The sequence below is a fragment of the Taudactylus pleione genome, unplaced genomic scaffold (genome assembly GCF_031769625.1).
Source record: "Taudactylus pleione unplaced genomic scaffold, aTauple2 ptg000381l, whole genome shotgun sequence".
Classification (NCBI taxonomy): Eukaryota; Metazoa; Chordata; class Amphibia; order Anura; family Myobatrachidae; genus Taudactylus; species Taudactylus pleione.
In genome coordinates, this window is record NW_028284782.1 from 5,562,240 (window position 1) to 5,581,643 (window position 19,404).

Below are 19,404 nucleotides of genomic sequence, written 5' to 3' on the forward strand. Positions count from 1 at the left end.
TCGCGACCATCACCCTGATTGCAAGCTAATGGATGGTACCCCACAGCTTAGCTTGTGACCTGGAGGCAGCACTTCAAAACAAGAAGTACCTGCCCTCATTCAGAGTGGGCGATCGCTTCTTGTGATCGACTCTGAATGAGGGTCAGAGACCTGGCAGAATGCAATTCCTGCACCTGGAGTAAAAGGTGAAACAGGGTTCTGCTCAGGGATGCCTACCCTCCTGATTTGGCCGGGAGCCTCCCAATAATCGGGTAAAGCTCCCGGCCCCCCGGAAAGGCAGGCAAGCCTCCTGGCGGCCGCCAATCCCCCCAACCCCACCCCGCAATTTACTGTTAACCCCCAATGCGGGGGCAGCCAGTGATGCGATTCGCGCTGAATCGCGTCATGCTTCACAATGCCTGTATTATCGGCATTCTGTAGTGGGTGCTCGGCCTAAATGACACAATCGCGTGACCCCGCCCCTATGACGCCTCCAAACGTCAGGCACCTGTCCGGACACGCCCCCTTTTCCAGCCACGCCCCCCGCTACCCTGACGATCTGGCTGCTCCCTCCCGAAAGGAGCAGCCAGAAAGTCGGCAACTATGGTTCTGCTGTGGCCCCTCTCCACTTTAGCTGGATGTAAGGTTGTTTGGAGCACCAAGAATTCTGTTCTGACATGATTCTAATTCCAAGAAGTTTGCTTTGGTGCCCAAGACATAAAAAAAAATATTTTAAAAAATATGTACACATACAGGTAAACTTTACACTAAGGGGTAAATTTACTAAGAATCGAGTTTGGTCGAGTTTATTTTTTTTAATCTCGATATGCATCGCAAACTCTCAGGTGATTTTCCCAATTTTCATCTTGCAAATTAACTAAGAAGTGTGTTTAGCTGAAAGTGAGTTTTCCGATGGTGAAGCAGATCAAGATATTTCCCCTGAGTTGAAAGTTTAGATGAGATTACTCACCCGAGATTGCAGTGTTTTCTCTCTGCAAAACTATCCCGAGCTAGCAGCCTGCACATATCAGTGAGATATGTGAAGGCTGCTTGTATCTTTTACCTGTTAAAAAAGGGTTAAATCTTAAAAAAAAAAAAAATTACGTAGGGCCCCCCAAAGCATAACCAGCCCCAGACTGGTCGGCCAGTCCTGGTTCCAAGAATTATGGGGAACAAAACGAGTAGGATTCCCCTGTAATTTAGGTACCAGCACCTGGCTGCAGGGCCAGTGCTGGTTTTAAATATAGGGGGAAAAAATGCATATGGGTCCCCCTATATTTAAAACCAGCACTGGACCCAAACCAACCGGGGTGTAATGCCACAGCCAGATGACCCTATTACTGGGTCTCCATGGCCAAAGCATTCTCACCCCAAGCCGAGCCGGGGATCTCAGGGGAGGCGGGGACCCACCAAAAAAAGGGTCCCTCCTCTTCTGAAACCCCAGCCTTGGTCTGAAGCCCGGGGCTCTTCCCCGCACCCCTGGGCTGTGGGTACGGGGGTAATAATGTGTAAAATAGTATTAAACTATTGTATTTTACAGTGGAACTACTGGTGCCAGCATGCCTGCCCTTTTGCACTTGTGAAACTACAAGTGCCAGCAGGTGACCAGCACCCATACCCCCACTGTAAAATAAATAGTTAAAAAAAGACAGAATACACACAGTATATAGTAGAGCTTTATTACATACCTACCTCACTCACACATACTTACCTACTACCACATGTTCACGTCCACTTGTCCCCGAAGATCCCATTAGGAGTACCTGAACAAAAAGATCTTATACTCACCTCCATCCTCGCGCTGTCTCCGTAGCATCCAGGGGTCTTGGCAAAAATACAAACCGGCACCCGAACCATATACTTACATTCGTGGTAAGTGCACCGCTTACCGGTTGCTGACTGATCAGTGTGAACTGTCAGGAGCCGCCAGCCAATCAGCTGTCGCTAACTGTAGAGTGGCTGCTGATTGGCTCCGGCTCCTGACAGGTCCCACGTGGGCTGGTCAGTGAGTCAGGAGACTGAGCCAATCAGTGGCCACTCTACAGTTAGCAGCCACTGATTGGCTGGCAGCTCCTGACAGCTCACACTGATCAGTCAGGAGCCGGTTAGCGGTATATGTGGTCACACACATATAATGTAAGTATATGGTTTGGGTGCCAGTTTGTTTTTTTGCCAAGACACCTGGATGCTACGGGGACCAGGGGGAGGATGGAGATGAGTATAAGATCTATTTTTTAGGTACTCCAAACAGGATCTACGAGGACTAGTGAACGTGAACATCTGGCAGTAGGTAAGTATGTGTGAGTGAGGTAGGTATGTAATAAAGCTCTACTATATACGGTGTGTGTGTTTTGTCTTTTTTTATCTATTTATTTTACAGTGGGGGTATGCGTGCTGGCACTTGTAGTTCCACAAATGCAAAAGGGCAGGCATGCTGGCACTTGTACTTCCACTGTAAAATACAGTAGTTTAATACTATTTTACACATTATTACCCCCGTACCCAAAGCCCAGGGGTGCGGGGAAGAGTCCCAGATTTCAGACCAAGTCTGGGGTTTGGTGGGTCCCCAATCCCCCTGAAATCTTTGGCTTGGCCTGACCGGCTTGGGGTTAGAATGCTTTGGCCATGGAGACCTGGTAATAGGGTCCCCTGGCTGTGGCATTACAGCCCGGTCGGTTTGGGTCTGGTGCTGGTTTTAAATATAGGGGGACCCCTACACAATTTTTTTCCCCTGTATTTAAAACCAGCACTGGCCCTGCAGTAAGGTGCTGGTTCCTAAATCACGGGGTAAGCCTACTCGTTTTGTTCCCCATAACTTTTGGTTATGTCTTTTGGGGGGGACCCAACATCAGTATTTTTATATAAGAAGACTATACATTAAGTACGCATGCAGAAACATACACAAATCACAATGATCTGTGTATGTTTCTGGCAAACTCGCAGCTCAGGAGGGTGAGTGTTTGAAACTTCAATTTCTCTGCGAGCTTGCTCTAATCTCACCAGAGATTGAAATCTCAAATCTTAGTAAATTTGCAAACTGCATCTTTTCATGAATAGTACTTCCGAGTCTCGACCAAACTCGATTTTTTTTTGTAAATTTACCCCTAATAAACAATTGTTCACCAATTTATGAAATATCAAATAAAAACTTTTTTCATAATCCATTATAGAGCAAAGGGGGAATAAAGGCCCTCATTCAGAGCCGTACGCTCTGAGCAGAGCGCACGCTCTGAATGAGGGCCGGGCTCCATGAAAATGGAGCGTCCTCCTGGACGCTCGTATAGCTGTGGGTCACCACCCACAGGCTATACGACCGTGCATTGTGATGGCCGCGATGGTCGTGACCATCGCGACCATCGAAATTGCGAGCCGGAGCCTGCGGTTGAGGTTTTCAACCGCAAGCTCCGGAGTGATTTTGGCTCTATAAGAGCCAAAATCACTCCCACTGACATCACTAGTGATGTCAGTGGGCCGGCTTCTGACGGGAGGCGTTCCCGTGGGAACACCCCCGTCAGGGAGGCACGCCCCCGGCACGCCCACCAAAGGGGGCGTGCTGTCAATCAACATTGACAACACGCCCCCTTTGATCGGACACAACGAGCGAAGGACTTTCCTTCGCTCGTCGCGTCTGGCGCATGCGCACGACGGAGCTCCCTCCGTCGTGCGCATGCTCAGTCCATAACATCGACCCACTTGCGAGCGGACAGCCGCTCGCGAGTGGGTCTGAATCAGGCCCAAAGTCTTCACTTTACATTTTTTGTCTTGTTTCTGGAGAATAAAATTAAACTTAAAAACTCACCATAAATATATGCCCACTATGCACTAGCACTGAATATTGCTAATTTATCCCGGGTATTCTCCTTTGCAAACAAAGAATCATATACATTTATTTCCCATCTATTTGTCTGGCAGTGAAGTAGAGTTGTTGGGAAGTCAATGCCCATCTCTTGCATCATTCACTGTGGATGCTAACAACATGGGCACTTTTGCTATCGGGGCAAAGCTATGAGGGCTGCATTTCCAATCAAAAAATGTCACCCCTTCACAAATACTGGGTATACTTTATTTTGTAGAAAGCCACTGGATTGTAGCTCCGCTGCGCCTCAGCACCGGCACAGAATAACAACACCCACCCTCCACACTGGCTATATCTCAACTAGCCAGATAGTGTATCCTCCCAACACTAGCCTCAACTACACAACAAAAGTAAATGGACCCTAACAGTTACTAACTTCTGATGTACAAGTACCATGATAAGTGACGTGCACTACCCTATCTACTTATTCAATTCTGTAATTCTCTAAATCACAAGAATACAGACAATATAATGCAAAATAGCAGTGCACTGAATTACACAATCAATACAATTACAGGAGGGTACAGCAACAGCCCAGTTATTTGTAGGGTGACAGAAAAGTATATATCAAGCAAATATTAATCTGGACCTAAGCAGAAGCAATCTTAGGCATCCTGCCGTAAACTGACAAACAAGAACTGGAGCCTCTCTGGTCATACTTACCTACTTTTACTTTAGCCCAATGGGAGATGCAGCTGGAAAGGAGGGATGTAAAAATCCAAGCAAAAAAAGAACAGTGGGACGTCACACAGTCATTCACACTGGGGCTATTGGAGAGCTGAACGTAAGTTCATTTGCAGAGCATATCTTGTGCGTCTTTGTTTGGTGATGCAGAGTTATAGATATATATAAGACGAACACCTCTCCACTCAACAAGGGCTACTCATGTAGGCACAGTGAGGGTACATGCAGACTGCAGGCTATAGTTGTAGGTACACGTGACTAAATCTTTTGAACCAGGGATATGGCTGGTGAAAGTATGCACTGCTAATAATGATGATGAACCAAGCATATGTATTAGGGCGCTCTTGCCACAGAGATCTTTTCCACCTACATTTTTACCAATAGAAACATTGTCTCAAGTTTCAACATATCTAGTCTGAGTTTGGAAATTGCTCCCTTTCAGGTCATGCTCTGGTATCACCATCAATGATGGGGGATGTGTCTCAGATTCCCACAGCTAAGCATTTTTGGCAATCAATTGGTGAGGGAGCTTCAAGATGTGCTGCTGTCCTATTTGGATGACAGATTTAATCATCTACTGCGTATTTTGAATTCTGCCCTGACCCAACTAAGTGACCCCCTAAGTCGCCCTGTGGATCCAATTCGGAAACCGGATGACCCTGAGAACTATACTACCTCTATTGCAAGATTAATGCCAACTTCTCCTGCTTTTGTATCCGTGTATACTGATGCGGTTGGTATATATGTGTCTGCTGCACCACCTTGCCCCTGTAATCTTTGCTTTGACTATGGTTTCTGAATGTTTTTTTTAAATTGGCTGGACAGTCTAGGCCATCACCTATTTGAGACTGATCTGCAGAACAAGTCAGGAGTATTGTGCTTGGATATAATCCAATGCCTATCCCTGGAGATTACAGATGGAGCTTTTAAGCCCTTCTTCCTTCATTTGGTCTTTTCACTGTTCATCTCTCTCATGGGTGGCTGACCATGTGTGTTTAAGGGCAAAGCCTGCTTAATGCAAACTATGATTTAGCTCTTCTTCGCGGCCCTCTGGGTTTTGTCACTTGAATTGCTTTTATATTCTTTATGTACCATGCGCACCGAGTAATTTCCCTAGTCATTTTCCTGGAATTTAACTTTGTATTCCCTCTCACATTTTATCCTTAACTGCATTGTTCACCGAAGCCATTTAAAAACAAAATTTCACCTGCGAGGTAAGATCTTTTCTTGTACTGTGAATGATATCATTATTCATATATGCTGGGGGCAGTATACACTCCACGTATTGTCCTGTAAACTCTGCAGTAAGAATATAATAGGCCTGATTCAGAGTTAGGAGCAAATAAAAAAGGAGCAATTTGCTCCCTGAACAAACCATGTTGCAATGTTGTGGGTGTCAAAGCATTTATTTATTTATTTGCATGCAAGTAAAATACTGGCTACATTTCCATGTAGCAAACCAAATCGGCATGTAATGCGGATCATATACCGACACCAGAAGACCGAAGGAGGCAAATCCCGACTGGGGCTGGTAAGGACACTAACCTTCCCCCTACTCTAACCCTAACCTTCCCTTAGTGGTGCCTAACCCTAACCCCCCCCCTAGTGCCTAACCCTAATCTCCCCCTTGTTAGTGCCTAACCCTAACCCCCCTCCCCACACCCTAAACCTAACCCTCCCGGGGTGGATGTCTGACCCTAACCCCCCCTTGTGGTGCCTATCCCTCACCCCCCCCCCCTTCCCTACCCTAACCCTCCCGGGGGGTGCCCGGTTTACCTTCGTTTGGTATGCCGGGTGTCGGGATTTCATAGTGGGGCTAATGATAGGCGTCAGGATTTAGACGCCTATCTTTAGTCCCATGTCGGGCTTGCAGTGTCGGAATATCGGCGGGCAGAATAGCACCTGCCGGTATCCAGACTGCATCCTGTAGCAAACAAATACTGGGCATCTTAGGTTTTACACTGAAAATTAGAATTAAGCTACGATACAACTAGTCCCAACTTTAAGGGCTACATTTTAAGAGTGTGCGAGTTGCATTGAGAGATCAAACTCACAGCTACTCGCACAGTTTGTAGGTGCGAGTTTGTTCCGCACCTCACACAATGTAATAGGCTGCGAGTTTGCAGGTGCGAGTTTGACTGGCATGCGAGTTCATCTGCGGGTAAACTTGCACCTTGTAATGCGAGTTTCGTTGCAAGGTGTGAGCTTGACAGAAACATACAGAGAGTGTGTAAAAGTAAAAAAAAAAAACGTTAAAAATCAGAAAACAATTGGCGTGGGGTCCTTCCCAAAAGTATAACCAGCCCTGGGCTCTTTGAGCCAGCGCTTGTTAAAAAAATACAGGGGAAAAAATGTATAGGTTCCCCCTGTATTTAATGAACCAGCATTGGGCTCTTGGATTGGTCCTGGTTCTAAAAATATGAAGAACAAAATGAGTAGGGGCCCCTGTATTTTTAGAATCAACACTGGGCTCCACTAGCAGGAGTACTCCCAGCCATAACATTCACCCCCCTAACTAGTCAGCCCAGGCCGGAAATTCATGGGAAAGTGGGGACTCCCTCAATAAAGTGTCCCCTCTTTCCAGGGCACCCAAGCCCTGGGCTGAAGGGCTGAAGCCCGGGGCTATCCCTGGCACCTCTGGGCTGTGGGTGCCGAGTTGATAGCAATCAGTGTAACAGTTAGAATAATATTGTTTTTAACAGAAGGAATACAGGTCCAAGCAAGCCTCCCCCGATGCTGGTACTTGAAGAACCACAATATACGCAATATACACATATAGCTGCACTCTGCAAATGTCAGGAACCATGTGATTCTCCTCATTTGCCGAGCCGCCAGCCAATCAGCAGCCTCTTCCATAGAAGCAGCCCACTGATTGGCTGTGTGCGGCCACACTTTCAATCAACAGCAAGGTTATTAGCAGTCATGAGCAGTTCACACCATTGAAGTGAATGGGGGAAGTGTTTATTGGCTGAGAGAGGAGAATCCCTGGCTCCTGGAATCAACTTCCCCAGGAATCCCAGGCCTGGGCTTAATAGTTAGGGGGTATAAATGTTATGTCCGAGGGTACCCCATCAAGTGTGTTTATTGGCTGTAGCATTACCCCCCTCCTAGTGGAGCCCAGGCTGGTTCTAAAAATACAGGGAACTCCTACTCCTACTTGTTCCCCGTATTATTAGAACCAGGCCGGATGCAGGTTCATTAAATACAAGGGAACCCTACACATTTTGCATGTTCTCGCAGCCTATTTCATGTGCAAGTGGTAAAAAAGTGCGAGTTTAGGACTATACATTTTCACAACTCACACCCTAGTTCATTTTGCCCAAAATCTTTCTGCAAATGTTAAATCGGCCCCACTTGCAACATGGTTTTACCAAGGTACAAATTGCTCCGTTTTTGATCTTTTTTTTTTATTTGCTCCTAACTCTGAATCAAGCCCAATGTGTCAATCATATTTCACACTTTTTTAATAATGGGCTTTGACATGGAAATGTGGCATAGGTAAATACTGGGTCTCTGGAACTAAGCATGGAAATCTGCTTGCCTTAATTACCTTAACAAAATAAAATACAAAAGTCATTGGAAAAAACTGAGTTTAAAAATACATTTTCTTTTGGATTAGGTATATTTCAAAGAACACACCGTCAAAAGATGTCTGAACAAGCTCCTTATTTACTTTAATGTTTAATGCCTCACCTTTGTCACTTTCCTCTTATCTGCACATATTACATTTCTTGAGTATTTCTCTTTCTTGGTAAACTTTATGCTTAAAGTAGATTTTTGTACTCATATAAAACTGTTTTTAAATAGTGAAGTTATTATTTATTATTATATCACACACGCACGCACGCACATATAGTACCAAAGTTTATGAAAGCCAATGCCGTGTGACCCTGTGAGATTAAAACTATTCTGATATCAGGGCCGGCCCCAGGAGGAGCAGCAACCTAGGAAGAGGTTGCTCCTTATCCTTGCGTGAGGGTTCACCGCGCACGCCCCAAAAGGGGGTGTGGCCTGATTACCATAGACCACACCTGTAAATTACATTATTTGAAGCATGTCCGTATGGCATGCCTCCCGTTACAGTCAGGTTGGGGGTGAGCCCAGCACTCCGTCAGTAGCTGGGCTGCCCCCAGCATTCTTCCTGCACTGATCCATTCAGCTTCTCCGAAGTCCAGCACCACCGCACAGCTTCGGTGGTGCCCATCTTCCCGACCATCCGTGGGACACTTCGGCCACAGTTGGAACAAGTGTCCAAAAAGTCGGACTGTCAAGCTGAAATTGGGAGGGGTGCGCCCTCTATGGGGTGGTGCCCCTGTTCGACCACACTGGTCGATCGTGACTCGAGTCGGCCCTGTCTGGTATACTTTGATAAAAACAGTGGTATGGCCCATATTACTTTTTATAATGCAATACTGCTGCTGAGCCTGTGTTATCTTATTCATTTGAATGCAGCCACAAAGTACTGGCCAAGTGAGCGTACAGTACAGTATGTCGCTTTAGAACACAGTGGATAGAAAATTTAAGAGCCATGTGACCTTATCCTTCAATGGTTGAAGAGTATCTCAAACAGGACATATAACACACTTTCAGCATATTCAGATATCTAGCTCAATCTCTTGTAAATATCAGGGTTACTCAGTACTTTCAATATACTTTCCATATGCGTTCACTATGCTTTCACTAGGGACATTTCCCTTTATCAGTTTTTACGCACAGCCAGAATGAATCTCTGCTGCAGCTCCTAGCACTGTCAAACTATCTCCGTATCTCAGACTCAATTTTGCTGGATCTTCCTTAGCACACCATTGGAATTTAGTGGCACTTGGCATCACTTTCATTGTTGTGACTTGCCCAATCCTGGCTCATGGACTTATGGCACCCTGCTCTCCTGCTCTACTCCTCAGCATCTTTCAGTCTCCACTGCACATGTGCAACCACAACATTAAGGATGGCCATCAACCATCAATGATTCAAAATCATCGATGGTTTATGGCTGATGTTGAATACTTTTACAATCGATGGAAGAGTGGGAGACAATATATTTTTTTTTACGACGGGATGGAGCTTAGCCCCGCCCCCTGTTTTTGATTGGCCCGCCATTGCCCACCGCAGCGGTGGCCATTGAGGGGTGCAATCCGAATTGACTAGGACCCACCATCTCTACACTAAGGACCCAATTCAGACCCTCTCGCAAGCCACTGCTCGCTTGTTGCTGGCCGATGTTATGCAATTGGCAATGCGTATGCATGTAGTGCGCGTGCGCAAACTAGTTCAAGCGATCGGGAAGCGCTCGCTCACCCAGCAAAGACAGCTCAGTGGAATGAGTGACAGGAGAGGCCGTTTGTGGGTGGTAACAGGGGCAGGCCACTGGAAACGGGGGAGTGGAGGTGCGAACGCAGGTGTGCCTGAGAATCTTAATGCCATTTCAGTGGCGTGCATAATTAAAAGGTAGCATCATAGTTGTATTTCACACCTGGTTGCATTTCACACTGAAGTGCTTGCAGTGCTTACGGCAAGGTATAGTCAACCTCAAGCGCTGCGAGCACATGTGATGGTGCTCAATGTACCAATGTTTTCATGCACTTCCTGGAGATGACGTGTACAAGTGGGCGTCTTATGAATGGTGGATGGGCGTCTGCATACACAAAGTGATCGCTCACCAAGACATAGTGGGTGTGCTAAGGCCTTGGCGTGAGATCGCTTGCCTTGTTAGGCATGCGCTGAATTTGTATTCGCTGGGAGTGAGCGATTGCATCTAGCGAGCGCCTCTGAATCAGACCCTAAATCCTTTTCTTTTTTTCAGCTTGTCCGTTTTTAGTGCTCTGCAGTTGCACCTGGTAGCAGCCTCCAAGATTACAGTGTCCATTGGCTCCTATAGAGCCAATGGTATCACACACATTATATAAATGAGTTAAGAAACTTTTACAGCATTGCAAACAATATCTGGGTATCTCTACACCATGTTATGATATGCAAAGAAGTTTCTCTGTAACAGTCCATAAAAAGCACTAGAAGTATTGTCATGCATATACTTGATACATAAAATCCCCCACCCATACGTAGTTTGGGAATTTAAAGTTGCAATGGAAAAATTCCTGAAAGAGACCCCATGTAGGTAGCACTAAATCAATTGTAGGTAGGGCCCAACACAAATGTTGGTGTGGTTATCCAACTGTTAGCCCTAGCAACATTACCATACATTAAGCATCCCAGTGACTGCAATACAGTACATGGAGCATACAATTGACTGCCATTTGGTACATTGAGCACCCCAGTCACTGCACAGTGAGCATTCTAGTCACTCATAGGACCCTGATACTGCTTAACTCATCATGCAGAGCTCTAGGACCAATGCTTCAGTCAGGTACTGCATTTGAAGAAGAGAGGAGGCTGTCGTGCTAAAATTTCATTGTGGCCTGAATCATTCTATGCATCAGCCTCATTCTCTGCTGCTACCACATGTCACATGGGGGAGTTAATGTTGTACTAGCAGACCGGGTGGGCCCTCGGGGATCAAAGGGGGAAGGTAAGGTGCTTTTGAATATTGGAAAGTTCTCCAGGATGAATAGGCCGCCCTTCACAATCCCAAACCTTCCCTATTGAAGTAGGCAGGGGTAGGATTTGATAGCACATATCGTGGCTCTGAGCATTGGGGGGTGGGGACATGATAATACATATTGCACCACCACACCCCATCACTTGTACCATAGATAAACTGGCCCTGCTTACCTTTTGTTTTTCTGGATATATGGGGGTATGATACATTCATAATGAGGCCCCATTTTTGTTTAGTGAGTACTGGACCTATACATGCTCAGATTTACTCTTATGAGAGCAGAGCGATGGCCGCTGATGGCATCACCTGGTACATCCCTATATTTTGTTATGGAGTTGGCTTAGTTGTTTCTCCCCTGGCCTCAAGTTTGGATATTAGCTAAAATATAAATATGTATGTGTATGTGTACGCATCTATCTTACATCACTGTGCAAGCACAGCTTTACACATTTGTAAGAACTCATTCTAGAGAATAGCCACAACAACAGGGCAACCAGGGGTGTTCACCCGGGGGCCCCCACACACTGGGTGGCCTCATACATAGCTACATCACCAATGTGGGAGCACTGTGGCATATGTGAACTGGGGTTTCTGTGTGGCATAATGTGAACTGGGGGCACTACATTGTGTTTAACACATTTGTGGTGCTGGAAGTATTTACACATTACACATTATACTTTTTAATATCATCTCAATAATATATTATTGACAACTTTATTGGTAGGTGCCCCACAAGTAAATTGCCATGGGGCACCAACAAACTTTAATCCAGTCCTGTAAATAAACTTGTGACTAGCAGCTAAGGGGTTACTGTACATTTGTGCTTTGTTACCCCAATGACTCTCATGAGGAGATCTGTACAGAGTAGACAATAGTCACATTACTGTTGACATATGTTGGGGTCACGGTTGTCAAAGCAGATGGAAAGAAAATATGACACACTCATATTACAAAGACCGTACTCTCTTTGTGTTTTTAGGATATAAAGAGGTGCTCCACACTTTTATATTTAGGTTACTCATCCACCTGCTGGACCCAGCCAAGATTGTCTCCGGTTACAGCCTCATAGCTGTAGCACAAAGCAAATGAGCTACTCAACTCCCAGATAAAAAAGTACTCAAAGTGACAGGAGCAGATTTTACTCTGATGAATGTTATCAGCCTTTTTATCTAGTTGAATGGGCTGAACAGGTTATATTAAATTTCCTTCTTGGTAATTAAAGCAGGATCATTCATTTTAATCAGTGTTTTAATGGTGTGTTTGTTTAACCCACACACTGCCAAAGTTAAATGCAGCCAAGTGAGCAAACCAATTGTATTTTGATTTGTTACTTTTTTGTGAATATTGCAATTAAATAATAAAAAAAACCCTAATCAATTGTACAAAAAGTAGGAATGATACTAAAGTAAGGAAAATAGAAATCAGTTTGTAATAGTTAAAATTTATGGCCGACCATGTGGCCAGCTGGTGGCTGATCATCATCATGTTATTAGGATTATTGGCCTGTTTTTATGTGGAGGTCTGGAGCTATAGCTCTATCTGCCCCAATGTTAATCTGGCCCTGATGCATACTACTGTCCAGCCTCATGCTTCCAGCACTATCAACCATACTATCTTTCTGTGTTCCAGAGCTTGGTACTATCCACCCTTGGTACTCAAACACCTTTGCCTTTTTGTAGTCAACAAATTCCTGCCGGTCACATCTGTTTCTCACTTGGAGATTGTGACCTACATAGTGTTTGCAGCTAAGCCTATACCTCCTCTGCACATTCAAAGGGTGGTGGCACCAAACTAGCACTAAGGTGTCTTAGTGCATGCGCGAAGATGGTCCATTTAATGTGTGACATTAGCCTTTCTGCATGCAGATTGCAGTTGCTGCTAGCTAGTTTCTGACAAAACATACACAGTGATAAAGATGTCTGCACACACTCATACACACACATATACACACACTCACTCATACACACTTATAGACACCACACACACTGACATACTCACCCTGCTGCAAAAGAGCCAGCTCCCGTCGCTGGATGCAGAAGACAGCGCTGCAGAAGGTAAGTAATTATGGACTAATTAAACTAATTGGAAACATCCAATTGCTTTTTTTTTTAAAGTAATCTTTATTGATTTTTCTATATATTCAACAAAAAATTAACATGAAATATACATTTATCAATATTTTCTCCAGCATATTATATATATCAATATAATTGATATCCTTAGTTGTAGTACAATTGGCAATATGATGAGTGAGAAAGAAAAAAAGCAAAGTGACAATTGAACCATCAATGTAGTCACAATTATACAACAGTTCAGTCTTAATAGTCGTAAAGACCTTCAGTATTGTTACTTAAGACTGTATATAACTTTAAATTCAGTAAATAACATCTAGGACAAACAAACATAAAACATATAACACATAAGGGAAAGAAAGGGGGGGAGGGAGGGGTGTGTGTCTTAATTACTTGATCAAAGTAGATTTGGCTCTATCAATTAAAATATTATTGGAGAAATATATGGAATGCTTCACAAATTTGCGTGTCATCCTTGCGCAGGGGCCATGCTAATCTTCTCTGTATCATTCCAATTTTAGTATATGTGCTGCCGAAGCGAGGACAACATCCAATTGCTTAATTAGTCCTTGGGGGGGGGGCGCTGGGGTACTAGAGCAAGTCCTACTGATATTACCTAAAATTAACGATTTGGGATAAAATCACACTTGCTCTGGAGGTGCGAGGAAAAAACCTCCCGGCTCACAAAAAAAAAAAACGCACCTTATTGAATAGCAAAAATCCTGCACATACAGGAAAAATCTCACAGGTGCAGAATTTTTTATATTCTTGCAGCCAATCGAATATGCCCCTTACTGTAGTATCAATTGTTATTCACAAGGATATCTATCTATACTGCAGTATATATTGTCACTTGTGTATGAGGGCTGATACAGTGTGATTTGAAGCTAAGCTATCCAAAACAATACTGGGTTGCGTCTGAGTGAGCTGCATCCCAAAGACGACATATTTTCCAGTTTTTTTTTTTAAATCTCAAGTCCCTTATAATTCACTTTAAATCATATTTCAAGAGTGTGTGTTTTAGAGAGGCAGCGCATATTACTGTACCTACTGGATGTGGTTGTGTCCCAATCAAATGCACCACAAAAATAATAAGTGCAAAAAATTTATTTTATTTGTTGTAAAAAAAATCTCAAGTCTTTTATGACTCACTTGAAAACATATTTCAAAAGAATATTGTGTGTATATTACTGTACTTACTGGGTGTGGTTTCTCTGTCAACTACACCCCAAAAATTATAAGTGCAAAAAGTTATTTTTTTCTGGTGTTCAAAAAAAATCTCAAGTCTTTTAATAAAACTGTATAGTAAAGGTAACAGTTCCTTGTTTCCCTATCTCATTATACAAGGGTTATTCAATAAGTAAGGTAACAAGACCTCTCACATGTATAATGTTCTCTATTTCATTCTAATCTCCCACCAGGCCAGAGGGGGTAAACCACTGCTTCCCCTCAGAGCCATTAGACTACACCTCATATCAGTCGTACTGTCACAACATCAATATTAAGATGGTTGGGCTGGCGAAAACATGGTCAAACATTGAGGTGCACAGTGTGATCAGATTTCTGCCTATAAAAGGCACATCAGTGGCTGAAATTAATCGCCAACTTGTTGAGGTTTACAATTATAATATCATGTCAAAGAAACAGGTTTGGATTTGGTGCACTGGCTTTGATAACGGCAGGACAAGATGAGCAGCAATCCAGCTGGTCAAGCATGTCCACCACAGATGACAATTTGTGCCACATTGAAGGTCTGATTAAGGAGAACAGAGACATTCATGTTAGTGATATAGTATTTCTGAAGAACTGAACATCTCAGTGGGTACTGTGCACAACATCTTTCATGAGCAAATTGGATACAGGAAAAAGTGTTCACTTTGGGTACCAAAGCAACTCACAGAAGTTCACAAAACCAGTGTCATGGGATTGTTTCTCATGCACTTGGCGCCGTACCATGAAGAGAGGAAACAGTTCCTGCAGCATATTGTTACAGGTGATGAAATGTGGGTGCATCATGTGGCATTGGAGATGAAGAAAGCATCCATGACTTGGAAACATGCATCATCCCTGCTTTCAAAGAAATTCAAAACAACTCCATCAGCAAAGAACATCATGGCGACTGTGTTTTAAGATCACAAGGGCGTGCTTCTTGTTGATTTCTTCACCAAGGGAGATACTGTGAATAGTGTCCACTATTGTGACACATTGAGCCGGTTGCAGAGGGCAAGTTGTTGAAAACAACCTGGGTTGCTGGAAACAGGCTTCAAATTGCTGCACGATAAGGCCAAGCAATACTCAGCCAACTGCATGCGTGAGTTGTTCTGGTACTACCATTGGAAGGTACTGGACCATCCTCCCTACAGCCCTGACCTGGCACTGAGTGTTTTCAATCTCTTTGGACCATTGAAGAAGCACCTGGGTGGAAGGCGATATGCAACTGACAGTTTAGCTCAGAGATCTGTAATGTCCTGGCTTCAGGTACTTGACAGTTGACACTGATTTTTCCTATGGCAGGATGGATGCCTTGGTCTACCGTTTGAACAGATGTTCAGACAAGTAGGGGGATTACGTGGAAAAATGATCTGCAACAAGGCCATACTATTGATTATACGTATATGTATCAGTTGAATAAATTTATGCAATGAGAGGTCTTGTTATCTTATTTATTTAACCACCCCCGTTCACTTGATGTGGTGACAGTTAATTGCAACTACAGTAGCTTTTTTTCCTATCCTGGTGTAAAAATGAATCATGTATCAGTTGATAGAAGAATAAGAGCAACCCAGTACTAGTGCTGGAAGTCAAAGTACTTTTTCATAATCTACTTTTAAAGAAGGTCAAGGGGTAAGAAGAAGGTGTAAGAAAGGACACTTCAAATCTAAACACTGTTTGACAATCTTGAATAAGACTTCACCTCTAACTATGAAGGGAAAAGTTACTGCTGAAAAATGGAAAATTGCCAACATGCCATACACCACACACAGAGGCAAGGAAAGGCTCAGACCATAGCCTTTCTTTGCAAGTTGTGGTTCTTCTACTGCTATCTCATGCACTAGAATGCCTATTGCTCAAGCCAGGGCCAAACACAGTCAGGCATCTTCTGTAACCTCGCATGCAACACCTTCTCACTCTGAGTGTTGATGTATCTCCTCTAAAACAAATCAGTGCACAGAAAGAGCACTAAGGCTGCAGAACAAACTGTGTGCTCACAAACTTCACAGATTCCTCAGGAGAATCTAAAGCTGTCCACGAGTGCTATGTGTGAGTCTGACATTTCTGACACTCTAATCCCAGAGAACTTCCCTTACATCATTTCTGAACCCTCTGCAAATGTGAGGATGAGTAGTAATAAAAGTAATGATAATGATGGTTTAGATATACAAATTGAGGATGCTACTTTGGAAATGCAACTGGATGAGAAGGATAATTGTGTATCTAAAACTAATGAGATGTTGATGATAGATGTGTTGGATGCAACACAATTTGATAAAATTTAGGAGGATAATGTTGTTTGTGTCAAAGACGAGTGGCAGCAGCTCTTGCCAGTGACAAGAAGTGCATTGTTATGGGTGGCAGGTTGGAACTCTCCCACATCTGAAGAAAGGGTTAACATTCTTTGGATCAAGAGAGAACCATGCCATTTCTTCAATTAATAGGAGTTCAGGTATAAAACCCTAAGGTGAAAGTTCGGAGGGTGTGCACATTTATCACCCCACTGAATGCTGGATGCCACAGACCCAGACTTACCTATGAATGCTATACTCCTGTGGAATGCTGTTTTTGAGAAGCTGCACATATGTTTCTCAGTTGCTACTGTAAGAAGCCATTGCACTGACTCTGCCTTTCTTTTGCTGGAATGAAAGCTTACTTATTTTGTAGTACTTCAGTCTCCTATGGTCATCTGATATATACCCACTACATCATGCCTGGGCAAAAGACCAAAAAAACAACTTTTCTGTGTGGATTTTTTTTACCCATATCCTGACAACATTTGCCTAGGCATCTGTGCCATTTGAAGTGCCAAATTAAGTAGAGTTAGGGATGGTAACCATCTAGGCACCTCCTCTCTGTTACATCATTTGCAGCAAATGTATTTGAATTATTTATCAAAATCTGAAAAATCATACAAAATAATAACAAGTAGTCCAGCATCAGATGCCAGTAGCATGGATAGATCCCAGCACATGCAATCTCCACCGCCAACATGTTCATCACCAACTTCCTCATTAATGATCGAAGGTAGTTCTGCATCCAACTTGAAAGGCAAACTCCTCCCATATCCAAGATTGCCAAGAAGAATTCTTGCAAGGTCTGCTGCTGCTGGTGGTGAATCTGCATCACAGGAGAGGACCAAGAAAACTAGTAGTTTCAAACAATTGACTGTGAAACAATTATTAAAGTATGCCTTCCTCTTTCACAGCAGATCATTGAAGCCATATCTGTTAGCATTAGATCTGTGTCCAACATCTGCCATCAATGCATTTGGTTTTAGTTGAGGTCATATGTTCACCCTACCAAAATCAATTTCATTTCTATTTTACAAGAACACCAAATTCCTCACCTTTAACGGGATGTATAAACAAAAAGATCTTCTTTGCCTAGAAATTGCAATTTTACTGATTATCCAATTCACTACAGATATGCGGACAAACAGAACTGGTCAAACTAAACATTACATGACTGTGACAGCCCACCAGGTTGGTGTATCACCTTCAGCAGCCGTATCTATTACACAACATCAGCTCCTTCACTTGAAGGCTACTCTCTTTATCACTGGCTTTAATAAGAAGCATACTGGTGTCAATCTTTTGGAAAAACTCATGGATGAGATAACAAAATAGCTTACCCCACTAGGACTCTCCTCAGGATTTGTCATTTCCAATAACTCAAGTAACATTGTATTAGCCTAGCAATTGCAAATTCTGTGATCACACAGCACGGTTTCAGGACGCCCACTATGTCTTAACGAGCGGCAGCAGTGTGATTGCATGCCGGTCTAATGACGCCCACTTTCCCTTCGCAAACACACATGTCCAGGAAGGGTATTCGACAATAGGTAACATTGAGAACCATCGGAGGCATACGCAGTGCTTAAGGTTGACCCTACCCTACCGCAAGCACTACGAGTGCTTCAGTCAAAATAACAGCAAGGTGACGTACAATGATGCTCCACTTTAATTATGCACTCCCAAAGAACGCCGTTTTGACGCTCTGACATGCCTGCGTTCGTACATCCACTCCCCCATTTTCTTGGTCCTTCCCCTGTCACCACCCACAAATGGCACATTCTGTCATTCACAGTATCAGACCGTCTGTGTACTCGGAGCGATCGCTTCCCGATTGCAATGACTGGCTTGCGGCCTAGCGAGCGGGTCTGAATCGGGCCCTAAGCTTTTACTTTTAGGCTATTAGTTCTTGATTAATGAAAACAATCTATAGGGTCATATTGTTTATTAAACTGCCATCATGTCTGCCACTGCTGTGCCACTATGTTTCATACTGGTAATGTGCTCTGTTCTTTTAAACTGCCATGTGTTTGTGCTGCTGCTCTGTTGCTTAGTTTAGCCAGACAGTTTGCTGAAGACCAATAACCAAAACTAGCTCAAATTACATGATTTTAGCTGTTTTTATAATTTTTTAATCCAAATTCAAAACCTTGAGGGTGATTTTGCCAAAATCAAAACACAAATATGATTTAGAACCAAAACTAAATAACAGCGGTCTGAGCACATCTCTAGTATATATACTGAACATATATACACTTTTTCTGTTAATGCTGCAAATGGATTGGACCTTACATGAACCTCAAAATGTACAATTTGTGAGTTGGAGTTAGCGCCATTGCTCTAGAGAAAGCTACTCTTTTGCCCCCTTTTGCTATATTCGTGCACACACTGAATAAAGGGCTGTTTTCATGTTCTCTTTCCTTACACAGACTACGTGCAGTTGTTTTTCTTTATAGAAAGCAGAATGTCATGTTTTGAAGGTCTTTCCATTAACTTTCCACTGCTGCCATATTACAAAACAAACACAGATGAGATCCTCAGTGTAATCCACTTACAATTAGATATGGCTTATTTGACTGTCTCACTTGAACATTTTGCTGACAATTTCTCATTTGTTTTAAACTCTTCTGTAGACAAATGCGAGTGCCTACTTAACCCATTTCCTGCCAACTCTACTTGGCATATACTAGGATTCCTAAACAGACTTTTCTAAGTCTAGTGATTTTCAATTAATATCTATACTGTAAGATT

General features: G+C 43.4%; 1 non-coding gene across 1 annotated transcript; it reads right to left on the bottom strand.

The window, feature by feature from the left end:
- Positions 1-13,585: 13,585 nt before the first annotated feature.
- On the bottom strand, positions 13,586-13,692 carry LOC148507848 (U6 spliceosomal RNA). The gene has a single exon (XR_015869662.1). It is a non-coding gene; the product is annotated as a U6 spliceosomal RNA (small nuclear RNA).
- Between the last annotated feature and the right edge of the window lie 5,712 nt (positions 13,693-19,404).